The sequence below is a fragment of the Amblyraja radiata genome, chromosome 34 (assembly GCF_010909765.2).
Source record: "Amblyraja radiata isolate CabotCenter1 chromosome 34, sAmbRad1.1.pri, whole genome shotgun sequence".
NCBI classification, from domain to species: Eukaryota; Metazoa; Chordata; class Chondrichthyes; order Rajiformes; family Rajidae; genus Amblyraja; species Amblyraja radiata.
Window position 1 is genome coordinate 14,419,583 of NC_045989.1, and position 19,267 is coordinate 14,438,849.

At 44.7% G+C, this 19,267-nt stretch overlaps 1 long non-coding RNA gene across 1 annotated transcript; it reads left to right on the forward strand.

Moving 5' to 3' along the window:
- The first annotated feature begins 5,249 nt into the window (after positions 1-5,249).
- Positions 5,250-14,598, forward strand: LOC116991546. The gene is made up of 3 exons (XR_004416820.1): positions 5,250-5,382; positions 8,128-8,204; positions 14,280-14,598. It is a non-coding gene; the product is annotated as an uncharacterized LOC116991546 (long non-coding RNA).
- Positions 14,599-19,267: the final 4,669 nt, after the last annotated feature.

Below are 19,267 nucleotides of genomic sequence, written 5' to 3' on the forward strand. Positions count from 1 at the left end.
TGTTGACATTCGCCTTAAAAATACCCAGTGACTGGATTGTGGCAATGAATTTCACAGATTCACCTCCCTCTGGCTGAAGAAATTCCTCCTCATCTCCATTCTACAGGTACATCCTTTTATTCTGAGGCTGTGCCCTGTGGTTTCTCACCACTGGAACTGAGTCCTGGACTATTGAGCCTGAGCCAACAGTTTGCATCCTACCTGAATGATGAAATTCACAGTGCATCTTGGGCATATGACACTTACAAGGTGTTAACACTGGTAGAACAAGTCATTGCAATACAGTTTGAGATATAAATAGTCATACAGAACTGAAGCAAGCCCTTCAGTCCATCAAGTCCGTGCCAGCCATCAAACTCGCTTACAAAGCTGCATCATGTCTTTCTGACTCCTATACTCAATGCGCTGACCCATGAAAGCAAGTATGTCTTTACGACTATCTACTTGTGTTGCCACTTTCTGGGAGTTACGAACTTGACCCTCCCCAAGATCCCTCCATATATTAATGCTGTTAGGGGTATTTCCATTATTACTTTCCCCTTACATTCAACCTCCAAAATGCAGCACCTTGCACATGCTCCCAAACCACCTCTTTCTTGATTTCAAACAGTTCTTACATTAGTCATCCACGTCTTTCTCCTTGGTGAATACAAATGCAAAGTATTTATTTAATATCTTGCCTTCATCCCCTGACTCCAGACATACATTTCCTCCTTTATCCTTGAGCAGTCTAATCTTCTGCCTGGTTACCCTCTTGTTTTTAATGTAGTTATAAAACGGCTTGGGATTTTCCTTAATCTTTAACGCCTTTCACCAAAGCCTTTCCTTTGGCCCATTTTGGCCCTTCCAATTGTCTGCTTGAGTTCTTTCCTATTTGTTTTAGAGCAGATAATAATACTGGATTCAGCCGACGTGTGAAGAGCCATAACCAGGGTTGACCCACGGAAAGCCATAGGACCAGACAACATACCTGGTTGTGTGCTCAAGGAATGTGCTAACCAGCTGGCGGATGTCCTCTCAAGACATTTTCAACATCTCCCTGAGCCAGGCTACCGTCCCCACCTGCTTCAAAGCCGCCACCATCATCCTGGTGCCAAAAAAAGTAATCTGTCTCCTGCCTCAATGACTACCGTCACGTGGCACTGACCCCCATCGTGATGAAGTGCTTCGAATAGTTAGTCATGGGACACATCAAGAATAACCTCCTCACCTCACTAGACCCGCACCAGTTTGCATACCGCCCTAACCGCTCCACACCCTCTATGCCATCTCCTCCACCCTCTATGCAGTCCTCTCCCACATAGACAACAAAAAAAAACCCCACCTATGCTAGAATGCTATTTATTGACTTCAGCTCGGCATTTAACATGATCATCCCTCAGAAGCTGGTGGGGAAGCTCTCCCTGCTCAGCTTCAATAACCCTGCTCTGCAACTGGATCCTGGACTTTTTAACACATCAACCAGTCAGTCCATGTTGGCAACAACACCTCAAACACCACCTTCCTGAACACCGGAGCCCCCCAAGGCTGTGTCCTTAGTCCACCACTATTCACACTACTTATCCACGACTGTGCCGCCAAACACAACACCAACCAAATAATCAAATTTACAGATGACACTACAGTGGTGGGCCTCATCAGAGACACCAATGAGACTGCCTACAGAGAGGAAGTGGCACAGCTTGTGAACTGGTGCTAAGATAACAATCTGTCTCTGAACGTTACCAAGACCAGAGATGATTGTAGACTTCTGGAGAACGCAGGCTGCCCACTCCCCCCCTGCACATCAATGGCTCCATCGTGGAGAGAGTGAGCAACATCAAATCTCGAGGGATGCACCTCGCTGACGCCCTCTCCTGGTCACTCAACACTACACACCTGGCCGGGAGGGCTCAGCAGGGGCTGTACTTCCTCAGGAGGCTGAAATGAGCGAGGCTTCCCCCACCCATCCTATTTATGTTCTTTAGAGGTACCACAGAGAGCATCATGACCAGCTGCATCACCGTCTGGTACGGGAACTACACCACATCAGGCAGAAAGACCCTGCAGCGATTAGTCAGGGCAGCGGAGAACATCTCCCAATCATTCCGGACAATTTCAACAAAAGATGCATTTCAACAAAAAAAAAGCCTTCAACATTATAACGGATTCCTCCCACCTCCTCCATGGACTCTTTGCCCTTCTGCCGTCCGGCATGAGGTACCGGAGCATCAAGGCCACCGCCACCAGGATGTGCAACAACTTCTTCCCCCTGGCTGTTAGAATGATGAATATTCTGCTGCCCCCCCCAACACACACACCCCACCTAAAACACAATATCAACCACTATGCACCCTGCGCCTCAGTCCTGTGAGAAACGACATTTCGCTCATAAATGTATACTTATATGTTCGAATGACAAATAAATTATCATTATTCCTCAAAGATCCTGTCTGATTTCATCTTCTTAAACATTACATTAACTTCATTTTGACCAAATTTACAATCTCTGTGGTCATCCATAGTCCCTTACCTTGCCATTCTTTATGAGTAATTACTGGAACATGCTGGTCATGGATTTTGATCAATGGCTCTTAAATGACTCCCGCGTGTCAGGTGCTGACTTACCCAACAACAACTGCATCTAATTCCTTCAACTAGCTTCACGATCGCAACTTTTTAATCCTGTCTCACACCTTCTGTCTTTTTATTTCTGTCTTTGTCCAACCATCTGCTTATCAAAAAACCCCTCACCTGCATCCATCTATTACTTGCTAGGCTGTTCTCCCTGTAACTTTTGACATTCACCTTAAAAGCCTCTCTGCCCTTCTCTGTTCCAGCTGTCATCCCCCCCCCCCCCCACCCAACAAATCGTCACCTATCCATGTTCTCCAGAGATGCTGCCTGACCTGCTGAGTTACTCCAGAGCTTTGTCTTTTTTTGTAAACCAGCATCTGCAGTTCCTTGTTTCTATTTCTTTTATCTTCCTCTCTATCGCATCTGAAACATCGAAACTCTGAAACATGGTATCCAAAATGATATAGTTGTTACAAAGAGCAGTATTATTGTGTTCTAGTCACCTCCCCCCCCCCCCCCCCCCCCCCCCCCCCCCCCCCCCCCCATTGGAAGAATGAGGAAACTTTGGAAAGGATGCAGAAGAGGTTTACCAGAATGTGCCTGGATTAGAGAATACTAGCTATAAGGAGAGGTTGAACAAACTTGGCCTATTTTTCTGGAGGGTGAGGGGAGACCTGATAGAAGTAAATAAAATAATGAGAGGCAAAGGTAGGGTGGACAGTCAGGACTTTTTTTCCCTCAGGGTGAAAATGTCAAAGGCATAGCTTTAAGGTGAAAAGGGCAAATTTTAAAGGAGATATGCGGGGTACGTTTTTGGCACAGTGATAAGTGTCAGGAACACGCAGCCAAGGGTGGTGGTAGGGGCAAATATGATAGTGGTGTTTAAGAGGCATTTAGATACACACATGGATATGCAGATATCACGTATCCATATCTGAGGAGATTAACTTGTCATCACGTTCAATGCAGATATTGTGGGCCAAATAACTTGTACCTGTGCCGTATTGTTCCGTGTTCTGTGCCAGGATTAGCCACAGACAATCCTGCACTCCATACCTAACACTCTGCCTTTCCTGGAAGTTACTCGTCTACCTGGTGTGACAACCTCATTGAAATTCCTACCTATGACGCTCTCAGCATCACGGTCCAGGATGAATCCAACTGCACTTCCAGCCACTCAATGCCACCAGCTGGAGCTGGACACATTGCCCACAGGTGTAGTCAGCGGGAACACTGGAAGTTTCCCTGGTCTACCACTTCCAGCAGGAAGGGCACTGTCCTAGCTGCCGTCCTGACTACAATAAAGCAAAAGAGGAAAGTTAGAAAGATTGTATCTTACTTCTCCACTTCTCAGCATCTCCGCTGAAGCCTTTGGTGATAAAGCCTCAGAACTTTCCATTCATCAGCATCTTATGTGCTCAGTGTGTGTTCCACATGTGCGAAGTCTGTACAACTTGTTTCGCATCGGAGGTAGACACAAAATTCTGGAGTAACTCAGCGGGACAGGCAGCATCTCTGGAGAGAAGGGTCTCGACCCGAAACGTGCCCCATTCCTTCTCTCCCAGACGTGCTGCCCGTCCCGCTGAGTTACGGCAGAATTTTGTGTCTACCTTCGATTTAAACCAGCATCTGCAGTTATTCCCGACACATTGTTTTGCATCGGCATCGATCGCTGCTCAGTGGACGTAGGCCATAGATGCTGGAATTTGAAGCAACAAACGAGCCGACCTTCACTTTGTTCATTTGCCGACCGCAGGTGGGTCAGCTGGCGAGCTCTTCCCTGCCTCCCTTCTCCTGCCCGACCATTTCTAACAAAGATCCTATAAGATCTTTGATTTCCAGCATTTAGTTTTATTTGGAATTCAAAGTGCTGGCCTGGCTTCGATGTCCGGTGTGTTGCAAGCCACCCGCTGGGCCTGGGACGGTCTCGGGTGGGGCAACGTCAGTGGTGCCTGCCTGTGCGCGGCTCTGGGGGGCGAGTGGTCACAAGAGACCCCGGGACGTCAACGGGGCCCCGGGCTCAAGTGGCGGTCGTCGCCCAGAAGATGAGGCCTTGTGGATGTGGCTGCGGTGTCCAGCCTGAAGATATCCCCTCGGAAAGCCAACAAAGCCTGGCGGAAAGCAGCCTGGCTGGGGGCGTGTACGAAGGCGAACACAAAGTGGATGTCAAGGTGGAGTACTGGTGAGTGGGGCGTGTCTGCCGTCCCGGGAATTGGTTTAGGGTTATTATTGTCACGTGCACCGAGGTACAGTGAAAAGCTTTGTTGTGCCTTTTGTCCCATCCCATCACATATTACTACACATAAATACAATCAAGCCAAACTCAATAGATAGAGCAAAGGATAGAATATATAGTGTAGTTTAGTGCACCAGTTCCAGAGACAACAACCATGTCAAGGATGCAGGTGAATCTGACATTATCCAAGCTTATGAAGGACAAGTTGGCGATATGCAGAGTACTGCCCTGCAGACTACAAATTCAGACGATAACAGAGGGAAAGAAGCTGTTCCTGAGTTGCGGCGGCTGCATTCTCTGAGTACTATGGGCTATTGGTTGTGGCTGGACTGTGACTACAAGATAGTGCAGATTAGTTCAACATCAACGCTGTTGAGATAATCAGGGGTAAGTACAGTCAGCAGGGCTTGCCTCCACCGTCACTCACTGGGACAGCGGGTTGTGGGGTGGATGGCGCTAGTACCGCTTGTCATTCTGACACTCTGTCCCCAGTGCCGGATGAGGCTTCCTGGCGCGTTTCCTGTTCCTTGCCACTGAGATTAAGGAGCAAATTCCAGAGGCGCACATCATCGGCTTCATAGGACAGAAAGGTGAGTGGACCTATCACATAATGCAGACTTTAATATGCCCAACGTTCTGTAAGAATCGCTTCTCATTTAGTTTCTTTATTCGCCAAATCAGAGGCTCCCCTGACTTTTGAAACAGCTCTGATCACCACCACTGGGACCACCTTGATATCTGACCCCCTTCTGGTTCCCAGAGAACAACCTCTCCACCACCTCTGCCCCCTCCTCCCCTGTAATATCTTCATATATCTTTTCTGCACCCGTTTCCTGTTAAATGGCATCATTCCTCTAACAGGGTGACCAGAACTGTACACTGTACTCCAAATGTGGCCGTACCAATGTCTTGGGCAATTGTAGAAACAAGAAACCTGCTTGTGCTGGTTTACATAAAAAGACACAAAGTGTTGGCCTAACTCAACAGGTCAGGCAGCATCTCTGGAGAATGTGGATAGGTGACGTTTTGGGTCAGGGCTCTTATTCAGACTGATTGTTGGGTCGAGAGAGAAGAGGAACAGAACAAAGCCTGGCAAGTAATAGGTGGATTACAGGTGAGGGTGTTTTTGACAGGTAGATGGTTGCTCAAAGGCCAGAGATGAAAAGACAGAAGGTGTGCAACAAGAAGATTGAAGAGTTGCGAATTGTGAAGCTAGAGGGAGGAATGTAGGTGGAAGGGGAGGGTTGGAGGATAAATAGGGGAATATCCAGATGGGGCACATGGGGAGATAGGGTGGGAGGAGAAGGGGGGGAATTATCTAAAATTGGAGAATTCAATGTTCATACAAATTCAACCCGTCGACCAGGCACCAGCACTCGGATACCTCCGACTTATCCCTTGACCATGACCGTACAGTCGAACACCAGGCCATCATCTCCCAGACTGTTTCTGATCTCATCACCTCTGGTCATCTCCCTCCACAGCCTCCAAATGTAACACACCCCAGCCCCACACTGCCTGCTTCTAACTCCTTCTCAAAATCCACTGTTAAGACTGCCCTGGCAGACCCATTGTTTCTGCTTGTTCCTGCCCCACAGAACTCACCTCCAAATACCTTGATTCCATCCTATTCCCCCCCGCCCCCCCCCCCTCCCCCCTTGACCAGTCCTTTCTGACTTAAATCGGTCGTGACACCTCACACGCCTTTCAACTCAACAACTTTCAGTTTCATGGACCCTATCGCCTAATTTTTACCATGGGCATCTAGTCCCTTTACACCTCCACCCCCTATCAAGAAGGTCTAAAGGCTCCCCGGTTCTTCCTTGAACAGAGACCAATCAATTTCCTTTTATGAACATTCTTCTCGGCCAACGGAACCTGTCCTCACCCTCTACAGTTCTCCTTTGATTTACTTTTCATCTCATCTTTTCTTTTTTTTTTTTTTTTTTTTTTATTATTTATTAGAAGTACGGTAAATTACAATAACACACAACACATATATCTTAATACATTTTTTGTACCGCTTCATTTTTTTTTTTTTTTAAAGCTTTAAGAAAAAGATAGAAGTAAGGAAAGTAAAGAAGGTGCGCAAGAGTTGTGAAGTGCAGAAGAGTGTTGGGAAAAGAAAGCCCCTTAGAAAAGAAGTTAGAGAAGGAAGTAAAGTAAGAAAGTAGACCCTAGAAAAGAAAGAAAAAGAAAAAGAAAGTAAGGACAATCGCTCTATTATAACATTAAACTCCGCAGAAAGACTACCAACCAAGTCTGTTTTTGTTGTTTTATCTCCCAATGCCAGGTCCTGATACCATTTATTTATTTATTTATTTTTTAAAATTACTATTGCACCTCATGCTTGTAATAGGTCCATAAACGTAGACCACGTCTTTTGGAATTGGTTTGCTTTATCTGCTAAGAGGAATCTCATCTCTTCCAGATGTAATGTTTCAAACATATTTGATATCCACATTTTTATTGTTGGTGTGGGCGCATTTTTCCAGAATTTAAGTATTCATCTCATCTTTTCATCTAATTTCTAACCGTTTGCCTAAAAAAAAGCCCACTCACCTGCATCAACCTATTACCTGCCAGGCTTTGTCCTGCCCCTCCTCTCTTCCAGCTTTCTTCTCCCTCCCTCGAAATTGGTCTGAAGAAGGGTTCCAACCCAATACATCACTTATCCTTGTTCTCAAAGGACGCTGCCTGACCCTCTGAGTTACTCCAACACCTTGTGACATTTTTTTTGTAGTTCCTTGTTCCTTCAATGTTCAAACTACCCAAGCAGAACATGGCTCCAGGGGAGTCAGCCGCTCTTTTTCAGACTGATGTCAGGGGATTGGCTGTCTCGACCCAAAACATCATCCATTACTTCTCTCCAGAGATGCTGCCTGAGTTACTCCAGCATTTTGTCTCTACCGTCTATAATGAATACCCTGACCGATGAAGGCAAGCATGGCAGACATCTTGTTCACCACCAAATCAACCTATGTCAACAGTTTCATGAACTATATACCCGCACCCCTAGGTCTCTTTCTACTCCACTCCCCAAGCCCTATTATTTACATTGTAAGTCTTGCCCTGGTTTATGCTACTAAAATGCAACATTTTGCATTTATCAGAATTAAACTCCGTCTGCCATTCCTCGGCCCATTGAAGTAACTAATACTCTCAACCAAGATGATAAAGCTATAATTCACAGTCTATCATGGTCTAACACAGGTGAAGCATTCAGGGTGAGGCCAGTTCCCCCTGAACTCCAGCTGTTTAAACCAATTTCAGTTTGGGCAGAGACTGCATCAGGTTTGTGAAATGCTGCAAATTATATTTCTTTGTCTCCTCAGGAAGTTTTGAAGTTACAATTAACAATAAGTTGGTTTTCTCTAAACTGCAATCAAATACATTCCCTCACCATGGCGACGTGAGTAAATTAGTTAGAAAGCAGTTTTTTCAGTAATATGAACAATGCGATGTTGGCATGTATTGGTATAATCACATCCAGAACCCTGGTGTCATTAAGGTGTTATTCCCAGGAATACTGAGCTACCTGCCTCAGAGTAATCGTAGGACATTCAATCCATTGAAATCATGCGGGCGCCTGGTAATTTCAACTGTCCTATTTTCTGCTCTGTCCTCATTATATCCTCTAAATGATTCTCCTTCACATTCAATTAATTCCCACTCAAAGGTCCAGATTCATCAGTGAATTCTAGGCCATAAAATAGCAGGAAGATGCACCACAGAACCACTGCTGAATGTCTTCTCCCCCCAGCCTGCACCAACCAGTGATCCCCGCACATTAACACTACGCTACACACTAGGGACATTTTATTACATTTACACCAAGCCAATTAACCTGCACAAACCTGTACATCTTTGCAGTGTGGGAAGAAACCGAACATCTCGGAGAAAACCCACGCAGGGCGCGGGAAGAACGTACAAATTCCGTACAGACAAGCACCCGTAGTCAGGATCAAACCAGGGTCTCCTGCAGTAGCTCAAGCGCTATCTCACCGTGCCGCAATTAATTGTTAAGTGGGAAGGTTGCTCACTATTAAAGCCATGATCTTAGTGAACATTTTTGAACTCCCTGAGGAAGCGTTTGGATGTCACAGTAGCAGGGGGCATGCAGCCCTTTCTCTACAGGAGACCCAAGATGGTGGCCACCTCCCCATCATTCAGTCTGGCCATAAATGTCTACAGATACACTCAACACCAGTACTGCCAAAATATATACCCAGTATAAATGCTATGAAGAAGTAGCAGGCAGATAGGAACCAAATGGTGTTAATGTCAGAGTTGTACAGCGCACAATAAGCCCTTCTGCCCAGCATGCCTATGTAACCTTTTTGGTCATCTTCGCTAAACCCATTAGCGCACAATAGAATTGTATCATAGAACATCGTACAGTAAAACACAAGAACATGCCTGTCAACCCACAAGTCTAATCCAAACATGATGCCAAGACCAACTGTTATCTGCCTGCATGTAATCCATATCTCTCCATTCCTTGCATGTCCATATGTCTATCCAAAAGGGTCTTATTTGCCAAGCCCTCATCACTTTCTGTAAAAAAAACTACTGCTGCACAACTCCTCTAAACGTTGCCCTTCCCACCTTAGAGCTATGCCCGCTACTATTTATTTTTTCCTTCCGTGGAAAAAGGTTCTGACTGTCTACCCTATCTATGCCTCTCATAATTCTATCAGATCTCCCCACAACCTTTGGTTTCCAGAGGAAACAATCTAAGTCTGTTCAACCTTTTTCCCTGTAGCTAGGCATCATTCTGGTAAACCTCCTCTGTACACTTTACAAAGCTTCCACGTCCTACCTATAATGGTAATAACAGGTATGCCATAAATCGTATATTTTCCCCTTACATTTTATCTCCCTGTCTAACATCTTACACTTGCTGAAAGTAATCTCCATCTGCCATTTCTCTGCCCATTTCTCTAGCTAACCTATATCTCACTGTATCATTTGGCAGTTTTCTTCACAGTCCACGACACCAGCAATCTTGGTGTCATCTGCAAATTTAGTGACCAACCTGTCTACATTTACAGTGCATTCAGAAAGATACATTTATTTGTCACATGCACCAATTGGTAGTGAAATGTGTGGTCAGACCCCTTCACTTTTTCCACATTTTGTTACGTTACAGCCTTATTCTAAAATTGATTAAATTCATTTTTTAAATCATTAATCTCTACATAATACCCCATATTAAAAAAGTAAAAACGGGTGTTCAGAAATTTTTTCAAAATAATAAAAAATAAATAACTGAAATATCACATTTAGATAAGTATTCAGATAATAATAATAATAATACATTTTATTTGCGGGCGCCTTTCAAAGTCTCAAGGACACCTTACAGAAATTAACAAAAGAGAAAAAACATGGAGTAAAATAAATAATAAGGACATCACCAATACACAAATTAAAGACAGAAATCGCTACAAAGACAAAAAATCAAAAACACAATATGAAGAGAGAGCAGCGGCAGCTAAAGCGCGCTAGCGTCCACTCTCGCTTCCGACAGCCATCTTGGACACAGACTAACATATTAACTTACACACAAAAAAATCATCCCCCCACAATGGTTACCACTGTGGGGGAAGGCACAATGTCCAGTCCCCATCTCCAGTTCTCCCAAAGTCAGGCCTATTGAGGCCACCGCTATTGCCTCTACGGAGGCCCGATGTTCCTGGCCGGGTGGTGTTGCCCCGGCGTCGGGAGAGTCCTCTCAGCGGCTGGGCCACCTGGAACGGCCGCTTCCTAGCTGGGGACCGCGGCTTCCGAAGCCGACAAGGCTGCGCCGGTTTGGAGCTCCCAGGCTCCCGATGTTAGAGTCGGCGCCGCCCGCTCCGCAGACCCGCAGCCCGGAGGTGTTGATCTTGGCGGTCACAGCTCACCGGAGCTCCAGCGCGTCGATCCATCGCGGCGACCCAGGCAAGGCATCGCCCGCTCCGCTCTGCGATAGCGCTCCAGCGCTGTGCCGCCGCCGAAGCCGAGGTGCAGGACGGTCCCCGCCAGGAAACGGCGCTCCACGCCCGCTGGTAGGCCACGAGGACGGGGCAGCCCGGAGAAAAAGCCGCCTCACCGACCAGGTAGGGACCTAGAAATATTGTTACCCCCTACCCCCCACATTAAAAAGTAATTTCTCCCACAGACAAGGCACAGGACTCAGTAAAACTGCAAAAAAAAAGTGAATTAAACGGACGGCTGCTGATTAGCACCCTTCCCCAAGATGGCTGCTCCTCCCATCCTTCACGCAGTACTTTGTTGAGGCACCTTTGGCAGCGATTACAGCCTCGTCTTCTTGGGTATGACGCTACAAGCTTGGCACACCTGTATTTGGGTAATTTCTCCCATTCTTCTCCGCAGATCCTCTCAGACTCTGTCAGGTTGGATGGGGAGCGTCGATACACAGCTATTTTCAGGTCCCTCCAGAGATATTCGATGGGATTTCAGTCCGGGCTCTGGCTGGGCCACTCAAGGACATTGAAGGGCAGTGAAGAAAGCGAATGACATGTTGGCCTTCATAACAAGAGGAGTTGAGTATAGGAGCAAAGAGGTCCTTCTGCAGGTGTATAGGGCCTTAGTGAGACCACACCTGGAGTATTGTGTGCAGTTTTGGTCCCCTAATTTGAGGAAGGACATTCTTGCTATAGAGGGAGTACAGCGTAGGTTTACAAGGTTAATTCCTGGGATGGCGGGACTGTTATATGCTGAGAGAATGGAGCGGCTGGGCTTGTACACTCTGGAGTTTAGAAGGATGAGAGGGTATCTTATTGCAACATATAAGATTATTAAGGGTTTGGACACGCTAGAGGCAGGAAACATGTTGCCGATGTTGGGGGAGTCCAGAACCAGGGGCCACGGTTTAAGAATAAGGGGTAAGTCATTTAGAACGGAGACGAGGAAACACTTTTTCATACAGAGAGTTGTGAGTCTGTGGAATTCTCTGTCTCAGAGGGCGGTGGAGGCTGGTTCTCTGGATACTTTCAAGAGAGAGCTAGATAGGGCTCTTAAAGATAGCGGAGTCAGGGGATATGGGCAGAAGGCAGGAACGGGGTACTGATTGGGGATGATCAGCCATGATCACATTGAATGGCGGTGCTGGCTCCAAGGGCCGAATGGCCTACTCCTGCACCTATTGTCTATTCACAGACTTGTCACAAAGCCACTCCTGCATTGACTTGGCCTTGTGCTTAGGTTCGTTGTCCTGTTGGAAGGTGAACCTCTGCCCCAGTCTGAGGTCCTGAAAGCTCTGGAGCAGGTTTTCATCAAGGATCTCTCTGTACTTTGCTCCGTTCATCTTTCCTTCGATCCTGACTAGTCTCCCAGTTCCTGCCGCTGAAAAACATCCCAACAGCATGATGCTGCCACCACCATGGTTCACCGTAGGTATGGTATTGGCCAGGTGATGAGCGGTGCCTGGTTTCCTCCAGACGTGACGCTTGGCATTCAGGCCTCAGACCAGAGAATCTTGTTTAGGTGCCTTTTGGCAAACTCCAAGTGCCAAGTGCCTATGTGCCATTTACTGAAGAGTGTCTTCCGTCTGGCTACTCTACCATAAAGGCCTGATTGGTGGAGTGCTGCAGATATAGTTGTCCTTCTGGAAGTTTCTCTCATTTCCACAAAGGAACTCTGGAGCTCTGTCAGAGTGACCATCGGGTTCTTGGTCACCTCCCTAACCAAGGCCCTTCTCCTTGAGCGATTGCTCAGTTTGGCTGGGCAGCCAGCTCTATGAAGAGTCCTGGTGGTTCCAAAGTTCTTCCATTTTAAAAGACAGGGCCACTGCTCTTTGGGACTTGCAACGCTGCAGAAATTGTTTTATACCCTTCCCCAGATTTGTGTCTCGATACAATCCTGTCTCGGAGGTCTACGGACAATTCCTTCATCTTCATGGCTTGGTTTTTGCTCTGCAGGGACCTTATATAGACAGGTGTGTTCCTTTCCAAATCATGTACAATCAATTTAATTTACCACTTGTGGACTCCAATCAAGTTGTAGAAACATCTCAAGGATAATCAATGGAAACAGGATGCACCGAAGCTCAATTTTGAGTGTCATAGCAAAGGGTCTGAATACTTAAGTAAATGTGATATTTCAGTTATTTATTTTTAATTACTTTGTAAAAATTTCTAACCACCTGTTTTTGCTTTTATATTATGAGGTATTGTGTGTAGGTTGATGATTTAAAAAATGTGTTTAATCAATTTTAGAATAAGGCTGTAACATAAGAAAATGTGGAAAAAGTGAAGGGGTCTGAATACTTTCTGAATGCACTGTATGTCCAAGTCATTTATATATATCACAAACAGCAGAGGTCTCAGCAGAGATCCCTGCGTATCCTTCTATGACTTCCATATTAAAGTTCATATAAATGTATCTTAAATATAGTGATTGTATCAGAATCCACCACCTCCTCTGGCAGTGAATTCCAGATATCAACCACTCTGTGTAACAAAAAAAATCCTCCCTCAGATTTCCTTTAAAACTCATTCCTCTCACTCTAAACCTTTGGCATTTTTAATATCCTCTACCATGGGGAAAAGATTTGAACAATCTCTCCAAACTGTGCCCATCAGATCACCCCCTCAGTCTCCTTCACTCCAGGGAAAACAAGCCCACCCTATACAATCTCTCACCATAACTATAGTCCTCTAATCCAGGCAAACCCCTGGCTACAGTAAGGGTGTGGGCTGCAGAAATAAGAAAATAAGACGGATTCGTTGAGCTAGTTCAGGGCTTGCACCACTAGAGGGACGGAGGAAAATATTGCCTTGGTCGGTGCAGTGTATACTCATTGGATTGATTCTGGGGATGAGGGGCTGCATCACGAGGGAAGTTTAAGAAAGATCTGCAGCACTGAAGAATGACAGATGATCTCATTAAGAAAGAACTGTGTGAAGGGATTTGTCAGGGTCGTGGCTGTTTGTCAGGTTGAAATCTGGGGCGATGCAGAGTCTCCGGATAAGAGACCATGGTTTTAGGGCAGGAAGAGAAGAAATGTCTTCACTGAGAGAGCGGTGAATCTTCTGAATTCTCTACCCTGGTGCCAAATGATTCATGTTTAAATAATGAGGGAATGAAGGGATAGGATTGGAAAATAGATAAAGAACTATTCCCAATACTACTGAATCAGGAGACCGATTCAGATTCAACTTTAATTGTCAGTGTACAGTACAGAGACAACGAAATGCAGTTGAGACACGTTGAGGAAGGAGTGCCTGGTCCTTCTCCAACTTGTAACTGTCAAACAATGGTCATTTTCAGAGGGAGGGTGCACACACGGAGCGAGCAGCCTTTTCTAGGATTGCCCCGTGTCCACAGTCCATGTTGATACACATTGAATTAATTTATCTTTGAACATGTCCGTCAGCCTCCAACGTGTGAGAGAGAAACTCTGACAATAACAATGTTTGTGTTTTTCGAAGCTTTTGGACTTTGTTGGCTCTTGTGTACAAAATATTGTCTCCAATTCCCTCAGATCATTGCGGCAGTGAAGGCAGCGAGGGATGGATTGATGCAGAACATTATAAGTGGGGAGGACATTATGATCAAGAAGAAAACTTGCACTGTATTATAGCAGAGACTGAGGAACCTGGCATCAGTTTACGGTTCAGATTGATGAAGCACCATTCTGTCAATGATTGGTTTCCCCTAAAGCTGGTGGTGAAGACATGAACAGAAATCAGAAAAGGTGCTTCCCCTGTTTGGGATCTGCTGCAAACATTGTCATTGGTCAGTCTGTTGTACACAGATAACTGCTGTCATATTGTCACTTCATTAAAACTGAATTTGTTAAACTTTCCAGTCTTGTTCTCTATATTATGTCATGAGTAAAGAGTATTTAATTGCCATGTGTATCAAGATCGGAACAATTAAATTATTATTTGCAGCAGCATATAAATGCAGCAACGTAAAGGTCTGTAACCATGGTAACCATGGAACTCTTATATAACATAATTAACAAAAAACAATTACATTTAAAAAAATTGTTCATGTAAAAAAAAGTCCCAAGTCCCAAGTACAACAGTTCATAGTTCAGTTGGTGTTTGTAGTGTTTCCGTGCCTGGTGGTTGGGAAGAAGCTGTACCTGAACTTGTCGGTCAGTTTTCAAACTCCTATATCTTCTTCCCGATGACAGGAGTAAAATGAGAACATGGCCAAGGTGGCATGGGAACTTGATGATGCCAGCTGTCTTTTTGAGGCAGCACTTCCTATAGATCCCTTCAATTGGGGGGGGGGGGGGGGGGGGGGGGGGGGGGGGGAGGGTCAGTAACCATGATAGCCTGGGCAGCGTCGTCCACTTTTTAAAATCTCCTTTGTTCCTGGGCATTCGGGTTGCCCAAGGCTGTGATGCAACCAGTTAATAGATTCTCTGCCATACATCTATAGAAGTTCTTGTGAGTATTCATCGACATATCAACTCTCCCCAATCTTCTAAAGAAGTAGAGGCATTACTTTGTTTTCTTTATAATTGCATCAATGTGCCTGGCCCAACCTTGATCTTTGGAGATGTGAACTTGAAGCTGCTGACTCGCTCCACCACCAAGCTCCTTGATCTTAATGGCATTGAGACCTGATGGGTGTGTTGATATTCAATAGACCTATCAGCTGCGGCAATGGCTCTCTCCATCAGGCACAGTGGCTCAGATTTAACAGTAGAGTCGTTCTTTGGTTCTCATGACCAGCTCTTAGTGTTTCCTCCTCCTCTGTGACATATCCTGACCCATTCCAGTGATTTTTCACCCAGAGAGTTGTGAATTTATGGAATTACCTGCCACAGAGGGCAGTGGAGGCCAAATCACTGGATGGATTTAAGAGAAAGTTAGATAGAGCTCTAGGGGCTAGTGGAGTCAAGGGATATGGGGAGAAGGCAGGCACGGGTTATTGATAGGGGACGATCAGCCATGATCGCAATGAATGGCGGTGCTGGCTCGAAGGGCCGAATGGCCTTCTCCTGCACCTATTTTCTATGTTTCTATGATTGCGGGCAGGAGATGCCAATAGAAATAAGAACAAAGGAAATAGAAATAGGAGCCAGCGCTTCATCTCGAGTCTGCTGTCAATCATCAGGACCATGGTTGATCCCCCTGATCATCACCATTCTGCACTATCCCCATCTCCCTCGATTCCCTTAATATCCAGAAATGTATCAATCTCAGTTTGAATGAACCCAGCCTCCTGGGTAAAGAATTCCAAAGATTCACCTCCGAGTGTGAAGAAACATCTCCTCATCTCTTCACCAAATTGTTTGCCCCTCTGCCAGGGATATTCTCCTCCCTGTCACCAGCCTATCAAACCTGTAAGAATTTTGTGAGTTCCAGTGAGATCTCCAAAAAAGAATGGAGTCCAATTCTACACAATCTTTCCTCACATGGCTGGCCCGCCACCTAAGAACCAGTCTGGTGAGTTATGAAAAGTCTCTCCTTTTTTAGGTGGAGCCCAAAACTATCTACTGTGTTCCAGGGTAAAGAATTCCAAAGGTTCACAATTCTGAGTGAATACATTTCTAATTGCAGTCCTATATGGCCTACTACTCATTAGACAGTGACACCTAGCTATGTAAACATCCTACTCCATGCAACAGATCAGCTATCCTAGGAACCAGCCTAAATATTCTTATTCTTATTCTTTCCAACCCCATTTTGTGCATAATGTGAATTTCCTTCAGTTCCTATGTCACCCTAGGTCCTCTGGCCACTAGTACACCTGGGAGATTGTTTGTGTCTTCCTTAGTGAAGACAGATCCAAAGTACCTGTTCAACTCGTCTGCAACAGAGATTTACGGTGATATTGCCAGGACTCGAGTGTCTGGGCTAAAGGGAGAGGTTGGGCAGGTTTGGACTTAATTTCTTCGAACACAGGCTTATAGAGTATAATATCATGTGGGGAATAGATGCACTGCATGCACAGAGTTTTTCCCATGATAGGGAAATCAAGAACTAGAGGGCAAAGGATTAAGGCAAGAGGGGAGAGATTTAATAGGAATCCAAGGGCAACCTTTTCACACAGAGAGTGGTGGGTATGGAACAAGCTGCCAGAGGAAGTAGTTGAGGTTGGTACAATTGGGGCATTTTGGTTGGGCTGAAGGACCTGTTTCCGTGCTGTATGGCTCCAAGACAATTATTGGCTTTCACAGCAAATTCCCACTAAAGAATGTCACTGCGGCATAGATACACACTACTCACATATATGTATATTATAATAATATGAAGCTGAAAAGAGTACAGACATATATAATGTGTGTGTGTATGAATGATTCAGTGACATGCTTCAATTGCTTCCCCAGGTACATCACACAACTGCACTTTGACTAGCCACCAGGCACATCCTGCAATCAACACTTCTCTGATCACTCACAGGTTATATCACCGGCTTCGTTTTGGTGTAGTCAACCACCAGACACCACTTTTATTGCACATACACAACAGTGACATCAGTGGGTTGGATGGTGTTGTATTCGTCATGTATGACCACTTTGTGTCACAAATGTCTTGCGTTGATGGACGCCTACACACACAGCTGTATCGTTAATTCATGCGAAAGTGTCCAACAGGAGCCTCACTGATCTCAAACCTGCTCTCATTCTTACCAGACATCAGTTAGTGCTTGGTGTGTGCATCAGTTGCACCACTGACCTGATATGGACTATGCTGCAACATCCTGGGCATCATTGGCCTCAAAGGTGAACTCATCAACCACTGGATCTTGACCTCAAAATCAGATGTACACAAGAATAATATTTTTAGCGCATACCGTTGGTAGGTGGTTCAACAGCAAAATAATGTAACTTTATGACCTATACATTTTTTAATTTTATCTCCAGTAATTACAAGTGTGAGGTATTGCAAACCAGGACAGGACTTACACTGTAAATGGTAGAGCCCTGGAAAATGTTGTAAAACAGAGAGATATGGGGGTACAAGTGCATGGTTCCCTGAAAGTGGCAGTTCAGGTGGATACAGTGGCATGCTTTCCTGCATTGGGAAGGGTGTAGAGTACAAAAGTTGGAAGTGTACAAGCTGTTTTTTGAAACCACACTTGGAGTACTTTGTACCATTCTGGTCACCCAACTATAGAAAATATGTCTAAGTTAGAAAGGGTGCAGAAAAGATTCACCAGGATGCTACCTGGACTTGCGGGCTTGATTTATAGAGAGAGGCTACACAGGATGAGACTTTTTTCTTTTCAGCAGTAGAGGCCGAGGGTGATTTTTTGTGTCTTTTTACAATACTGCACACAAAAATGTGACAAAGGGGGTCAAATTTCAAATTCCTTCAAAAAAGGTCACAAGCACTTTATTGGGTTCATGGCTAACATAGTATCAACAAAAAATATAAGAAAAGATAGCATATTGCTGGAAAGTTTCCGAAAATGGTATCAGAATATACAAATATATTTTGTGTAACGGTTGTCGTGTGGTGTCCACCGGTGACCTGGTTGGCGCAGTAAGTGCACGTATTTCTTATTCCTTTCTATGTTTATGAATACCACATAGAACAATAAAATTGCAAACAGCGTTTCCACTTCATTCACCTGATCATGTAGTAGAATACTGCATCCATCTGAGTGGTCACCGCAACGCGCGTTACACATCATACACACAAACGTACGTTGCGGTGGACACTAAAATGTTTGGTGTCCCAGAAAACGAACGTTACATTATTAGCGAGAACCAAGCATTTTCACCAATGTGATCTAAACGGTACATTACCTTATGGATTTGAGCTGCCAATGGCCGTTGATTCATCAGATCGTTTGATTTGGGCTGATTTATTTGTAAGTAAAATGATTTTTTGTAAGTAAACCGTTGCGGAGCTTCCGAAAGTTTGACACGAAGGAATGAAGTTAGCGACTTGGTCCATACGACAGGTAAACAAGAGACAGTGTGTTGCCAAATTAATGATTGGCTCAGTTTTCTTAGTTTTGATGACCAATTTATGTCCAATTTTTTTTTTAAATTGATTTAAAAAAGTTGGAAAATATATCGTAAACGGTCGTTGCATTTTTGACACCACAATGTTTTTGATATAATAAATTGGAAAATAAGAAAAAATAATTAACTCGTCCAAAAATCGCTACTACCATAGGATACCTCGTTGGGTTTTTAAAAAGCATTAGAGGTTTGGAGCCTCCGTGGTTTAACTTACGGACGTACCAACCCCGATGATGGTCGTTGTGACAATGGACACCAAGTACAACGACTGTGACAGGATCTTTACTGTACTGTATTATCTTTATGTTACTGTATTGTTCTCCTGGTATTGATGAAGATATTTCCCTAGATCATCATCAAAACATATATGTATGAGGGGCCATATGAAATTTATTTATGAATTAAATATTCATGACTAAATGTGGCAGCGTTTTTAATGTCACATTTTTGGTGTCCAAATTAGTGGTAAAACGATGAAGATTTGTTTGTCATGAAAAAAGTTTTTGACTTTCGGGCTTGAAGTTATCTAATTT